Below are 15882 nucleotides of genomic sequence, written 5' to 3'. Positions count from 1 at the left end.
AAAGCAGTTTGCAGCTGCAGGTCATTTATAGTTTACGGACTATCTAGTACACAACCTCGCCTCCCTTTGATTTCAAGGGGGGAACTGAGGCCCAGAGCAAGCAAAGATCTGCCAAGGAGTCTCAGGAACACATCTTGAACCAAACCCAGGGCCTTTCTTCAGATGTGGGGTGGGGTGGGGTGCAAGGAGCCATGATCTTCGCTTGTAACCACTGCTTTCTCCACCCTTTCATTCCAGGGCTAGTGGAGGACACTGGAAGGTGGTGGTGGCAGAACCTCCTCTAACTTCTTGCTGTTCCCCCAAAGAGTCCTTCCTTTGCACCGTCAAAATGCACAATCTCAGTCTCTTACACACACTCCACATCTTTCCAGAAAATTCCCCTCTGAGAGAGGGAAGGGGTCAGGAATGAAACCTGGCACCCGGTGGGCTGCAGCTGGAGTTGCACACAACCATTTAGCTGTGGTATGATTTTTTTGTTTTGCTAGCTATCCCCCCCTGCTCATACCATAGTGGGAGCCCAGTGGGAGCAGCGGGTGCAGCATCAGGAGACCGGGCGGGGATGCCTGCCCCTGGGAAGTGCCCAGCCCAGAGAGCAGAACATGCCAGGGGCCCAGGGAGTGGGCCTAGAATCTGCTACACATTTGGGGATTGGAGTGTGTTGGGAGAGAACGGCCGTTAGCTGGAAAACCTAGCCTCCACTGATTTCGGGGTGAGCAGCAAGAAGCTAAGTGATGCCACAGCCACCCCAATTTCCCTGAGCAACCATTCTGGGGGGCGTTCTGCTGTGATACATGGGGTACCGAGGAGTACGGTGAGCCTCTCTTCTCGGGCATTTCCAAACCAGGTTGGGATCCCAGCAGCTCCCCATAACTCCCCTTTTCTCCCCACAGTGGGACATTTCCCCGGGGGCAGGGGAGCAAGAGGTGACCTAACTGCCCTGCCAACGCCCTGATGTGATAATCCAGTGTGAAGAATCCAAACTCCCTGCGGCAGGTCTGCACCTTGGCGTGTGCCGCTGGCCAGGCTTGAGCCTGGACTTGGAGTCATGGGGACAGCAGATATATGGCCTTGGGCAAGTGGCCTGGCCTCAGCGTGCCTCAGTTTCTGCAACTGTAAACTGTGAAGGGCACAAGCCTCCTCGCACAGAGAGGATGCCTGGCCCAGTGCCCACAGAGCAAGCACTCAAAAAGGATTACTTCTTCTTACTGTGGCTGTGATCATATGATCTGATAAAGTATATTTTAACGGGGCACTGCTTGTCCGAATGTGTAGGTTTAACAGGGGATGTATAAGCCACATATATCTTATATTAATGAGAAACCCAAACACACAGACATTAAGTGAATTAAGCAGCGGCAGCCAGTGCTCGTGTTTTCTCAGTGATGGATTTGAGTTAACAAAAAGCGTTTTGATGGCAGTGAGATGCTGGGTGCATTCTGGCCCCCCCCCCAAATGCTTGGCATTGCAGCTGGAGAAATCCCTGGGGCTGGAGCTGAAGGGAAGAGGGTTTGCAAACTCTCCCTTTGAATCTATCCAGTTGGGACCACTGATACAGTTAAAGCAGGGCTTCCCACCCTCAGGAAGGGAAATCAAGATAATTCTCTGATGTAGGCAGCTGTCCTGGGCATTGCAGATGTGTGGAAGCATTCCTGGCCTCTACCCATCGGATGCCAGCAGCAACTCCCCCTTGTGCCAACCAAAATGTGGCCCAGAGGGGAAAAAAACATCCCTCAAATGAGAACTTCAACATTAAAGTCCATTTAACTATAATAGGAGAATAAAGATGATTTTAATGTATTTCAAAAATATTACTTACATAGCCTATTAAAATACAGCTTCATTTATTTAAAACTTCATTGAAAGTAGATTTTTTAAAAACAAAAATGGCAAAAGCCTCTTTTTTTTTAAACAATTTTAGCTTATCAGATTTTTAAAGTAAATATCGAGAATATCAGCCTCGTTAGGAGTTAAAGCTTATTTTCTTTCCATGAAATGGAATGTTTAATAAAACATGATTTGCAATCAAAAGCAAAGACAATTGCATACTTAGAATAAAACACTCGATTATTTATTTTAACTTGTTTTCAAAAATAGCATATGATGTCACACTGCATACAAAATCACCTCAAAATGGCTTGCTCTTGTGAAGCTTATGTATGTTGCAGAAAAGCTTAGCCCACCTAAGAGTTACTTCTGGAAGACCGCTTTTGTTGCTCAGATGTGGCCTCACTCTCTCTAAGTCCAACTCTGAAAGTGAAATCATTGCCCTCCCCTCTATATGGGGATGTAACATCCAGGGGTGAAAGTCTCCCTGGCAGCATGGGAGATGACTCCCAGGGATGAGTCTGGTCCTGGCACTGTGGGATCAACAATACCATCCTGACCAAAAGGGGGGAAACAAAGTGTGACAAATAAGGCATCAGTGGCTGAGAGAGCTCAAATAGAGTCAAGAGGCTACTTTGGAGGTCACTCTTACACAAGCTTCAGACATTGCTCCAACCCCAACCAAAGCCATTCCTTCCAATCCTAAAGAACACCTAGGGCGTTATATAAGATTCTACAAAAGTTCCATGCACAAGGGTAACCTTCCAGAAACCTATAACCTCCAGATGGGCTCCTGGACCAGATAAATTCTGAAATGCAGAAAGGCCAGCCTCTCCAGAACATCAGCCAGCTCCATCATTATGTCCCATATTACTGACAGCCTTTTCCAACAGGAAAACATTAGAATGGGCATAGCCTAAACACCCCTAAAGAGTGGGAGAAAGGTCAAAGGTAATGGTGGAATTATACAGAGAAGGGAGGGTTTAACAAATGAGTACAAGTGCTGAATCAGAATACTGATATTTCTTTTAGTCTCTAGTATTTCAGAGTAGCTAGAAGTAAAAACCTAAAATTGTGGAATTGTAACTCATACAAAACTCTGAAATCTGTCCTACAACTAAAATTGTTGTGATGTGCTTTGAAATTTATTTTTCACAAGAAAGAAAAAAATATATTTCTTCTAGCCTCCAGTATTCTGGAGCAGCTAGAAAGAAAAATCTGAAATAGTGGAATGGTAACACATAACAAACTCTGAAATTTGTTCTGTAACTAGTCGTTGAAGTGTACTTTGAAAACCATTACTTTTTCTTTCTTTTCTTTGCATATACATTATACTTTACAATAAAAAAAATGTTCAAAGTGAAAAAAAACCCCTCAAAGTGGATCAAGAACCTAAATATAAGAGCTAAAACTATAAAACTCTTAGAAGGAGACACAGGTATGAATCTTCGTGGCCTTGAATTAGGCAATGTATTTTTAGATATGATGCCTAAAGCCCAGGGAACCGGAGGAAAAAATAGATAAATCGGACTTCTTCAAAGGACATTATTAAGAAAGTGAAAAGAAAGAAAAAAAAAAGTGAAAGGACAACCCAGAGTTTGGGAGAAAAATTTGAAAATCATACAGCGTCGATGCTCATGATTGGTGGTTCGATGTTTGTGAATCTACGTATTTTGCTAAAAATGTTCCCAACACTTCCGCAGTCAGGGCAAATGGCTGTGGATGTGCGCATGCGCAGTGCGGAGAAAAACAATTTCCCGCCGAGGTCGAACAAGCTGGTTCGGTATCCACCGATTCCGTGCTCACGGACACTTTACAGAACATAAGACACGGGAATCAGCTGTATCTGGCAAGAGACTTGTTCCTAGAATATATAAAAACTCTCACAACCCAACAATGAAACAACCCAATTAAAAAAAAAATGGGCAAAGACTTTGAATGGACAGTTCTCCAAGAAGATAGACAAATGGTCCATGAGCACGAGAAAAGGTGCGCAACCACATCAACCATTAGGAAAGTCAGAACCACAGTCAGACGCCACTTCGCGCCTGCTAGCATGGGTATGATCAAAAAGAAAATAACAAGCATGGTGAGGATGTGAAGAAACTGGGACCCACGTACCTTGCTGGTGAGTATTTAAAATGGTGCAGCCACTGTAGAAAACAGTTTGTTGGTTCCTCAAAAAGTTAAACAGAGAGGTACCCTATGACCCAGCGCTTCTACTCCTAGGTACATACCCATGAGACATGCAAATGTGTACACCTGAAAACCTATCCACAAATGTTCACAGCAGCATTCATAACAGCCAAAAGATGCAAACAACCCAAAAGGCCATCAAATGATGAAGGGACAAAAAAAAACGTGGTCTATTCAGACGATGGAATATTATTTGGCCATATTTATGAATGAAATACTGCACAGGCTACAATGTGGAGGAATCATGAAGACATCATGCTGAGTGAAAGAAACCAGTTCCCCGAAGTCACATACTGCCTGATTCCACTTACACGAAATGTCCAGACTGGGCAAATCCAGAGAGAAAGAAAGCAGACTGGTGGTGGCCAGGGGCTGGGGTGGGTAGAGAAATGGGGAGTGGCAGCTAATGGGTAAGGGGTTTCTTTTTGGGGGCGATGAAAATATTCTAAAATCGACTGTGGCAATGGTTGCACTACTCTTTGAATATACTAAAAAGCATTGAATTGTACACTTTAAGTGGGTAGACTTTATGATTTGTGAGTTATGTCCCCATAAAGCTGTTATGTAGAGGAAAATGATAAAAATGGCTAATGCAATACCTCAACGAAATGGCCAGGGGATGCTAGCATAGCCGCCTCTGTGTGCACAGACCAGTGGCCAATGAGGAGATTCAGATGGCGCCTGGTCCCAAGGCGAGGGGAGCGTGATGTCAGTTAGTCCTGGAGGCATGAAATGGGAAGGAAGTACTGCCTTGGATCTCTCGAGACTGTCAGAACCTTGGATGAACTCTCCAATGACCAAGGAAGAGACCCCGAACCCATGTGTCGTTAGTCCCGACTGGGAGAGTAGTTGGTGAACGTGTGTGCAGGAAGGCATCTTTCATTCCCACATTTCCTGTTCCTTCAACAGCTGCTGGGTGAGAATGGAGTTCCAGGGCAGTGTCCCAGGGAACTTTGTGGAGAGTAACGGGGGAGCTGAGAAGTGGAAGGGGAGGTGGGGAGGCAGAGCAAAATTAGAGAAAAGTCCCAATTACAGCATGTGCAGGAAAATGTGATGTTTTTAATCTTTCGAGTTTGTTCAGTTAACACATGGTAAGATCCTAAAGGGGTGTGTACTTTTCTGGACAGCAAAGGATAATCTACACTTAGTCTACAAATTACCTGCATCATCCTTATGGCTAACTGGAACCATGTAGCCTTTTAAGGAATTTAAGTCTCATTTGCCCAGTCTCAAAATGTGCAAAGGTAAAAAAAAAAATAAAGTAATATGGAAGTTAAAAAAAAACAAAAAAAAAACAGATGAGACCAGGAAAGTGGGGGATTCGAACCCCAGCGTCTGTGCTCCAAAGCCACACCACACTGTGTCCGAGTGGCAGCCTGCAATATGTGGGAATCACCACTTGAAGACAACAAGGGTAGTCCCAGGTGACAAGCCCCTCTGAAGGGGATAAAACCTCGCCATGAAGTGCAAATTATCTACACAGAATACAAACAAACAAAAAGGCTTATCTCAGGTGTCACCTCTTCCAGGGAGTCTCCCCTGAATTCCTACACTAAAGCAAACACTTCTCCCCTGTGTTTCCAGAGCCCCAGTGTTTACATCTATCATTGCCCTTAACACTCTCCTGACAGTATGGAAAATCTGTATTTAATGTGTCTTCCCACCCACCCCCACTCCCCAAAAAAAGTACGGAGGGCAAATTAGGCTGACAAGTGATTTCTGTACAGTTAGCTTAAAAGGAAGCATCCATCTGGGACAACCAGGAGAGTCACTGATTCTGCATTCGGGGAATCTGTATTGACACGCACATGCCAAACATAGAAACTTACGCTGAAGATAGGGCTGGTTATGGGGTAAGAGTTGCTTTGGGAAAGGGCTCTGTTATTTAGGATCCCTGAGCAAATCTTCATGTCTTTAGTTAAAACAGGAAATTTACTCACTTAAGGAGGACAGTGATTAATGCCCAGCGATCTTATCATCTCCCAAAAGGAGGGTTAGCATTGGTTTTAGGAAGGAAGAATTTCCAGCCGCTCCTGGATCTGAGGCTAAAATATAGCTGGTGGGTAGGTGGGCATGGTGGCGACTGTGACACAGTGTGGGGGCTAAGATTCCACACCCCATACGTCCCAACTCTGGGAACTGTTGCCATGTGGGCACGAGGGCAGTGCTAAAAGATCTGCTAAACTGATGCAAAATCTTGATTTTTAAATATGAACAAGTAACAAACAATGTTCAAGCCAAATAAAATACATCCACAAGCCGGCCCCGGCCCGTGGGCTGCCATTTTGCCACATCTGATCAAAGGTTCCTGTTTTGAGTTGAATTGTGTGTCCCCCGCCATCCTCCTGCCAAAGATATGTTCACATCCTAACCCCTGTCCCATGAACGTGACCTTATTTGGAAATAGGGTTGTTGCAGATGGAATTAGTTAAGTTAAGATGAGGTCATTACTGGAGTAGGGGGGTCCAGTCATCCATATGACTGGTGTTATAAAAACGGGAGGGAGGTACAGACAGGCAGCAGGGAGAAGGACGCGGGTCGACGGGGGAGCCCGAGGTGGAATGATGCATCCAGGAGCCACGGAAGGCCAAGGGGTGCGGGCGAACACTAGAAGCCAGAAGAGGTAAGGAAGGAGTCTTCCCTACGGCTTCCAGAGAGAGCGTGGCCCTGCCCACACCTTGAATCTGGATTTCTGAACTCCAGGACCGCGAGAGAATTCATTTCTGATGTTTTAAGTCATCAAGTTCGTGGTACTTTGTTATGGCAGCCCCAAGAAACTAAAATAGTTCCTAACAGACGAACAGTCCTCATAGAGAGAAATCTAGATATTCTTTCTTTTATTCCATAAATGTCTACTGAGCGTCCTGCCTAGGGCTACAAGAAGAAAAAGCTACATACATGAATTTATAATTTATATTTTTAAATGAAAAGACACATGAAAAGTTGAATATTTTGGGGAGAACAATCACAGTTGCAGAAATTAGACAGCCTCTTCCTATAGTTCTTTATTCCTGGGTTTTGAAATGGGGGTTTCCTTTTAAATGTTGCAAAATTAAAACTCGGACGTGCTGCTTGATAGCTTAACGTCTTGGTCTCATTTTCACAGCCACACTCCGAAGCCCAGTTGTTCCAAAGGACAAATGGAAACTCTGACAGATCCTTAACTGTGCTGTTGGGAGTCTAATGCCCTGCAAACAGGTGGCAATAAGACCGAAGATCAAATAACTGCACAAATTACTGTCGCTATAGATAGTTGGGGCTACGTGAGAGGTCATCTTGGCTGGAACCACGGTGCATATGTTCAGATGTGCAAAAAAAGAGTACACGTGCACACACATGGTGCACACAGGCATACACGGCTGCACACACACACATGACACAAGGCATGTCCTCCCGGACATGCATACACATGGGTGCACACACGTGGCACATGCACACAGGCACACACATTCATCCTGGAATAAAAGGATTGAAAACTCCCTACAGCTCAGAATGGCAAAGCCCTAAGAAATCGTCTAGGCCAACTCTTTCATTTTCAACTGGGGAAACTGAGGCACAGAAAGCTGAAGTCACTTGCCCAAAGTCATGCAGCTGGTTAGCCACACAGCCAGGAAGCCTGAGTATGTATGTAGATGACACTCTATATATTTAGCAGCTCAAGGATCAGTATGACTCTTTGGACTGGTGGCTAATCATACATAACATGTCCCTCACCCGGATCCTCCATGGTGACAGAAACGAGCCTCTCGTCATGTTTCCCAAATACATTTGCTGCATCTCAGAACAAAGAAATGCATGTGCTGCTGTCCTCTGTCTGGACCCCAGGCATCCTTAGAGGGAAAGATCCTATAGGGACCCTGAGGTATACCCCCATCATTGGTTACTGGAGAGAGCCGAGGGCCAGGGAGGGAGGGGACACGGCGCCCAGGACTCTTACTTCCAAACCATGGAAAACGTTCCATCCCACCTGGCAGCCTTCCTCAGGGAATAGGTCCAGGAAAGCAGATGTGGCAGGCACAAGAACTAGTCTTCCTCTTCCGGTGTCAGAAAGCCAGCTCTCACCTCCTTAGCAAAGGAGTTTCATCCTACAGCTGGGAAAAGAAACTGAGGCGCAGAGGCATGGGATTGCCAGCCTGGGATAAGAGTGAAACAAGAAGGCTTAACCTCTCAAAACTCCCACTGACTTCTCTTTTCCCCACTTAGTGCAAACAATGGATCCTACACATGCCTTGGACCCCTCTTCCCCTATCCCCTCTCTTCCTTCCATCACATCAGGCCAGGCCAAAACATTTTATAGACCAGCTTGTCCATCAGTTACCTTTGACAAGGTATTTGGCAGAAACATTTTTGCAATTTTCTTTTCCAGTGATCTGCTGTGTCTGTTTTTCCTTATGCGAAAGGAGGCCCCTTCCAGTGTCACACGCCTGCCTGGGCTTCGCTGGCCGGGAGCGCCCAGACCTGCAGCAGGTTGCTGAGTGGGAGCTTTGCATTCGGTGGTGCTTCAGCAGCACTCTCCTGTCACGTAGGGGAGGACGTGATGAGACTGGCTGGCACATGGGGGAGATGCCTCTCAGGCCCCCAGCACAGATCTTGGCTTCAGATCCCTCCAGGTGGCTCCTTCTTTCTAAGCACGACTCCACCCTCATGAGCATACTCCAGGTGACTTCCTCCCTTCTTTTTCTTTCTTTCCAGAAAGTTCCAGGCCTTTGACTTGGTCCTCTGACTTCACTGCATGCCTGATAGCTGCCACTCCCCCTTGTCAAGTCTATAAGGTGTTAGTGCTTTTGTCCCAGGCCAGCGCCAGTGCCTGTGGGTTTTGGGACCATCTGATCACAGTGGCGCTCCCTGTCTCTCTCTGGCATTTGAAGTGCAAGGGGAAGGCCAAAAGTTCTCCTAATTCTCTCTTCTGCCTCGCTTACCCAATGGGCCTGCGCACTGGGCATCCTGAGATAGTGAATGTGTGGTCTCTGCTCCCCCAGGCTCACCCCAGAGGAGGGTCTCATGTCCCGGGGTGAGCACTGACCCAGGCCTTCCTGGAGGAGGTGCTTCTTGATCCTCGGGACCACAGAGGCACAGCCAGGTGGAGAGAGCGGGAGGAGGGGGTGAGACAGGGCGCTGTGGGCACAATGCCAGCAGCAGCATGGCAGAACAGGGGGCACAGCTCGCTGGGGAAAGGGGGCTGGGAAAGTCAGAGACTGCAGGGCTGTCCATGCCCGTCAGAGCAGCCTCCAGCCCCAGGCTCCCTGCCTTGAGCCTCCGGCCTCCACTCTCTTTCCTTCCCAGCCACCAAACAGACCCTGCCAGCGTGGGCATCTGATGGCGCAGCTCCCCTGCACCCTCAGAAACGGGGCTTTGCTGACCCGTAGCATCACGGCTAAATCCATCAGGCAGGCCTGAGAGTGCCACGACTCAGCCCCAGCCCCGGCAGCCTCCTGAGCCTCCCTTTCCAATGTTCTCCGCTCCAACCCCTCCAGAAGGTTCCACATATCATGGTAGCCCCCTGTCCCTCGTTCAAGCCCGGCCTCAGCCTGGAATTCCCTCCCTCTGCCCCTGAGTCACCTGTCAAAGCCCCCTCTTCGCGCCCCATCGGCCTCCCCAGAACCGACAATTCTCCTCACAGCTCCCCTGCACTTCTGGCTGGTCCCTGCTTGGAGTGCGTTCATGTGGGCTCCTTCCCCAGGGAGACAGGGTGCTCTTCAAGGGCCGCTGGGCTCCATCTCAGTCCCCTCTGTGTCCCAGCGCCGAGCACCAGATGCCATGTGAGCACGGTTTGAATGGTCCGATTCACACAACACAGGTGCTCCTGCTGGCCAAATCACAGCCTCGGCCCCAAGCTGGGTCACCCAACCTCTGTCCCCAAACAGATTTGGGGGGCAAAGGGGAGACACATCAGAAAGGCGCCAGGGCAGGGAGGTGTTCAGGATGGGACCAGGGTTCGCTGGGGTCTGCAGGAGAGCCGACCTAGAGAGCGGGAGCTTTGTGACGTTTCCTTGGGGGCCTGGTTTGGAGGTTCAATTCCTGCCAACACCTCTTAGGCCACTTTGGGGTTGTTGGCAGGGCAGGATGTCAGGCCACCAAACTGGCGAACCCAGGGTGACAGACTCCAAGTTGTCCCCCCTAGTAAGTGTCTCCCTTTTTCCATGTGCCACATTTTAGCCCAGCACACAGCCACACAGATGAAAGAGTGCACGGCCAGCTCCCACGCAGCTGGGTGGGGCCATCTAAGTTCTGGTCAATGACATAAGAAGTGTCCAGTGGCAATTTCTCGTTGTTGTCCTTAAAAGGCCCCTGGCATGTGGCTCTTCTCTTTTCCTTTTGTTTCTTTGTCCTCTGTTCTGATGCCTGGAATGCAGCTATCATGGCCACTTATCCTGGGCTGGGAGGAGGGGAGCTGCAGCCCAGGGATGGCAGAAAAATGAGGTGGACTGAGCTTGGGACTCTGGGGCATGTGAGGAGCAGAGCTCCATACCAGCCCGAGACTGCCAACCCAAGGAACGAATAAAGCAGTGCCTAAGTCGGGGTGAATCTCTGCGACTTGCAGCCGAACTGCACACTAACTGACCACCGGGGCTTTCATTCCAGTGTCTGAGTTCATGAACGGGGAGTGGGGAGGCCGAGGGGGTTTGGGGCTCTCTGGCATCTATAAAACAAGGGTCTAAAGCCCTGCTAGCTGGATTTTTTATCTGAACTCCATGCAGAGGCTATTTATTGCCAATAAGGTTTTTCACCCTAGGGCATAACCACGTGCTTCAACTCAGCATACACCACACTGTGGGGGAGCCGTCAGGGCCACTGCATCTGCCTGTGCAAGTGTGTGCCCTGCACAGCAACAAGGGCGTTTGGTCTCTGGTTTATGAGAACGGTGTCACCTGGAGTTGTGCACAAGCGGCACCACTGGACCAGGAGGCCTTCTATCTGTGGTGGTAGGATGTGGCTCCAAGTTCCAAGAAGCTTAGATTCTAGCAGACAGATCATATCTTCAGGCTCAACAAATGTTTATTAAGCATCTATTAGATGTTTGGAACTGGAGGAAGTGCTTCTCATATACTTAACCATATTTACCACTATATACAGATATACATGTTTTTTAAAAAGCAGAAACAAAAACCTGTCACAGAGTAGAACTGAAAACTTGGGAGGCCCCCAGTCCAATCAAATGCCAAAACTTGGTTTGTCAGGTCTGGGCCTTTGAACAAGCTACTAACATTTAAAAGTACGGAAGTAGCACATCGAAATCCAGATTTCCAAAATTTCTTGAAAAATTGGACAGCCTGGCAGTCCCGGGTCTGCGATCTCACATTGGCAACAACTGGTGGAGCCGAAGGACAGGGACCTTCAGACAAACACCAGTTCTCCTGTTTGCCCTAGGCCCCACCACTCCCTAGTGCCTCTGACATAGTCAGGTTGGCTGATGCTTCTCTTCCTGCCAGGTTAAGTAGCAAGGGAAACATCTTAGCCATATCTCTTTCAAGAGTGGAAAAGCAAAAGACGAACAAAGGTGGTCACATGCTGCCAAAAAACCATCTCTCTTCCTATGCTGATTACCTGCCTCGTGCAGGCGCTGGGTTTGGTGCCTCTCGGATAGAAAGTCTTCGGCAGAGCTGGTGCAACTGAGAAGGCGGGAAGCCAGGGTTTCAACTTTATGTAGAGTGATTCCTTGTGAGGATGATCTTAATCAAGGCAGAATTGTAGCTTTCGTTAAATTTGGATGATGAGAATAGGTTTGTTCCGTACTTTCCTATGTGTTAAAATATCTCTTAATTACAAATGTTGAAGTCACAAAGGATTCAGGATCCTCAGTGAGGCAGGTGTCATGTGGTTGGGTCGAAGGAAGAAACATCTGGAAGGCTTCCCAAGGGATGGGAAAATGGGAAGGATTCCAACTTGAGGAGGTCACCCGGCAAGCAGAGGCAGGGAAGAAGGGGTGGTTGAGATAGGAGGGGTCCTGGGGGAGGGTGTGCTGGGAGGTGGTCAGTAGCCAGAGAGGTCATGCTGACACCTGCCGGGTCCCCCTCACCCCACTAGGCCTGTCCTCGGCTCTGAGCAGGGGCCGGCCGTGCTTCTAAGGATGCGTGCCTATTTTTAGAGGAGAGATTTATTTCTTTCCATTCCAACTGTTTACTTCTGTCCTGGGCTTGTGATCGTGCCGGTTTCTGTTACAAGGGAGAACTGCGGCCCTGCAGACCGGGCTTGGCTGCTTCCTGGCCGGCCGGTGAGCTCGGCTCGCAGGATGCGATTCCATTCGGGGTTCTGAGTAGGGAGGAGTCTGATGAGGCGAAGCCACATGGCGTGCCTGGAAGCCCCTGGCTCCCACTCTCATCCTGGCTCCATGGGGAACCGTGTGACCTTGAGCGGGTCCTTTTTCTCTCTGGGCTTTTTGTTGCCGTTGCTTGGATTTTTCATCACTGAAATGTCTGTGACAATACTTCCTAGGGCTGGTGTCAGGATTTGATGAAATGCAAGGAGCAATGAATGAATGTGTGTCTGGAAGGGACCCTTGCAAACCAGGGAGTCCACAGGCACTGGGCATGTACGCAGTGGGGGTAGGTGGGGGGCGGTGAGGGGCAGAGGCTTCCCAGGTGTTCTTCTAGCTCCGAAGTCTCCATCATTCCTTCCTGCAATTTATGGCCCCTTGTTCCCAGGATGCCAGAAGCCAAGGCGGGCAGAGTCGACCTGCATTTCCTTTCTACCCCGGGGGCCTCGGGGTCTCGGTTTCCTCCTCTATAATGCCACCAAGGAGCCGTGATTAGAGTGGTGTCTGGCGCTGGGAAGACGTTGGGAAAGAACAGAAGTTGTTGTTTGTTACTATTACTCTTTCAGCCCCTACAGTGCCGGCAGCCGATAGTTTCCGAGGTTGTTTCCGTGGTGATGACATGTCACAGATTGCAAACAGCTGCCTTTAAATCAACTTGGAGACCCCTTTCCTTTATAGGGTCAGGATTATCTCTACTATCTTCTCTCCCGCAAAGATTTTTGATCTTTTTATTAAGGTGATTTTTAAAATATTTTGCCTTTTCCCCAAAGCTTCATTAACAAGCCATATTTAGTTAACCTCCTTGTGTGGGTGATTTCTTTCTTCTCTTTTTAAGGTTAATATTGGTGGTGAAAATAACATAGCCACTTCAAAGGAAGCCGAAGTGGAGGAAACCAATTTGTTGTTGATACCCCACCTTGTGTTCTGTGCCCTCCCCTCCCCCAGACCGGCCCCTTTGTGCTCATGGGGCGGGGGTGGTGGTTAATGGCAGGTTGCGGGCAGGTTAACCTGGTCCACACTGGGCTGGAATCCGGCACTGCCTGGGATGCATTCCGGCCCGCTCACTTCATCCCGCTGAGCCTCGGTTTTCCCATCTTTAAAGTGGAGCTAATAACCGAACCTCTCTCTCAGAGGATGAAATGAGGTCAGTCACATGGGGCTCTGCCGATGGCCCCCCAGGTCACATCTAGGGGTCACAGGAGAACTTGGACGCTGTTCCCTGAGTATGCCATGGCACGATTGTCGCTCTCCAACCTCTCTAGTTGCCTTCTCCTCCCGCTGCCCAGCCTGGAGCCCATCTGAACTGAGGAGCTGGCGCGGTGCCAGGCCAGCGGCCACTTCACTGCAGACGGACAGAGAAGGGGCACATCCCCTTGGGGAATCAGTCAACAGCGGCTGCTTTTAGCGCATGAGGCGGTCTTTTCCCGCGGGAGTCCAAAGGCAGCAATCTCACGATAAGTCCGAGTTTTTCCAGGGCGGACAGTGAGAGGGAAAGAGTTTCGGGGACTTTTTTTTTTTTTTTTTTTTTTTGGAATCCTTTGCAGTAAGCAAAGCTGCTTTCCAGCTCCTCGTACTCCACGCTGTCATGTGACATCCAGGCGGAACAATTGCATAACTGAAAACGCAGCCCCCTGATGTGCTTGCTGGATTCAGGTAGCAAGAGCCAGGGCTTGCTCAAGCCATGGTCATAGATGTTTAGTGCTAGAGGGGGTGTCACAGACCCCCCCCCAGAGACCCCACAGCCAACTGCGTCCATTGTACAGATAGGGAAACTGAGGTACAAACAGGGAAATCAGAAGCCTGGAGCCAGGGCCAGGATAAGAACACAGAACCCTGTCCCTCGGGCTCCTTCCAGGAAGAAGGGAGGGGTTTCTGCATGCAGCACCCTCCTGAACCCCAAGACCTGGGCACTTCTGTGGCCCAAACCGTGTTCTTGAGGCCTCACCTGAAGACTCAGCAGCGTGTGGAGTGTGTGGCCCCCAGGACCACATGGTGGCTTTGCCACTGCGGAGCCCTGGGAGCCCGGGCAAGCCCCTCCACTTCCCTGTCTGCCGCCTATAAAAGGGGGCTGCTCCCGGGGCCCGCATCAGAGCCTGGGGTGGATGATGAAAGCAGTCGGTATTTGCAAAGTGCTCAGCGAGCGTCTGCACATAGTAAACGCCATGGGAGTGCTTGTTAGACTAAAGCCGACCCAAGAGGAGGGCAGGGTGGGTCCAGGAAGGCAGCAGCCAGCCGAGGCGCCCGCGGGCCCAACCCCCGGGCTCTGGTCCGGTTCCCACCGTGGGCTCCTGCCCCTCGCTGGGCTCTGAACTCGGGCCGGCTGCTCAGAGGCCGCGGGCGCTCCCACATACTTCGTGCCCCTCCCCGGGCTGTGATTTCGGTACGTGTGCCAAGGGAGGGTGAAACCCGAGCTGGAAAGTTTGGGTTCCCAGAAAGGGAGGCCCCTGCACCTTTTCAAAACTCGCCTACTGTCTTGCAAATCAGGTAATTGAGAAGATCTCCGTGAAGGGCCAACTATGGGGCTGGGAGGAAAGCCGCACCCTTATCTCCCATCCTCGCTGTTTTCTCTTTGCTTTTTCTAGAAGTAGGGGAGAAAGGGATCTTTAAAAACATGCATTTTGAAACCACAGTGGCAGGTGTACCACGGGTCTCAGATCTCCTGTCCCTGCTTCCAAATCCAAATTCCCACTCCCTTTCCTTGGACAGACTGGAAGGAATCGCTCTTTGGAGCCTCAGGCTCTGTAAGCCTGCCGGCCATAAGCCCCCTTCCTTTCTTCTACTGATCGGAGGGGGAGGGGGGAAGGAGAGAGCTGCCTGGCCCAGAGACCCTGGGGATTTGTGCCGCCGCCAGAGGCCCTGATGTTGGGGCAGGGGATACAGAAGGGGCCTCTGCGGGTTTAGACCTGGATCAGAGCCCCTGCTGGGCCTCAGGGCAGCCCTTAGGATAGCGTTCTCTGTCCTCATTGGGCTTCTCCACCTGCCCGTCCCAGCTCGCGGTTGGACCTCCCGCCTCATGTCTCGTCATATTTGCAGCCACAGGCTAATCTAACCTCCTCCCCATCCGGCAGCCCCAGAGACCAGTGGGGGCTGTGGGGGACCCCACTTCTCCTCCCTGGGCACAGCAAAGCCAATCTAACCCAGCAGAGGGGCTGCAGAGGGGGCCGCCTGTCTTTCCTTATAATCGGGAAGAGAGCTCTCCCTCCACCAGCTGGCAGAATAGAGGGGCTCCCACATGAGCATGCCCCCTCCGGTTATCTGTTGAGGGGTCAGCTTGAGCCACTGCCTTTTGGAAGCTTCCAGGGCCCGGTGCAAAAGTTCCAAGCCCTTCAGTTTGTTATGTAAGCCTCGGCCCTTCCACCCCTTCCCAGCCTCACCTCACCCCCCTGGAGAAACCACAGGGAGACTTGCCCTCCTCGGTGACTTTCCCTACAGGAGGGAGCTGTGCTCGTGGCATTCACTGGGCCTGGAATTCTTTGTTTTTATTCTCAACTTAAAACAATCCAGGGCCCAGTTCCAATAGCACCTGCTCTGTGAAGCCTCACCCAGTAAGGACGAACTCTTCCTCTGAGCTCCTCTCTGTTCCCATGTAGGACGCAGCTTGTCATGCC

At 50.0% G+C, this 15882-nt stretch overlaps 1 protein-coding gene across 2 annotated transcripts in view; it reads right to left on the bottom strand.

The window, feature by feature from the left end:
• The window catches only part of TMOD1 (tropomodulin 1), a 71341-nt gene that overhangs the window by 37039 nt on the left and 18420 nt on the right, over window positions 1-15882 (bottom strand). The gene's annotated exons all lie outside the window — the stretch shown is intronic.

This window comes from Tamandua tetradactyla, chromosome 2, assembly GCF_023851605.1.
Source record: "Tamandua tetradactyla isolate mTamTet1 chromosome 2, mTamTet1.pri, whole genome shotgun sequence".
Taxonomy (NCBI): domain Eukaryota; kingdom Metazoa; phylum Chordata; class Mammalia; order Pilosa; family Myrmecophagidae; genus Tamandua; species Tamandua tetradactyla.
This window is presented reverse-complemented; position numbering and strand designations above follow the sequence as displayed.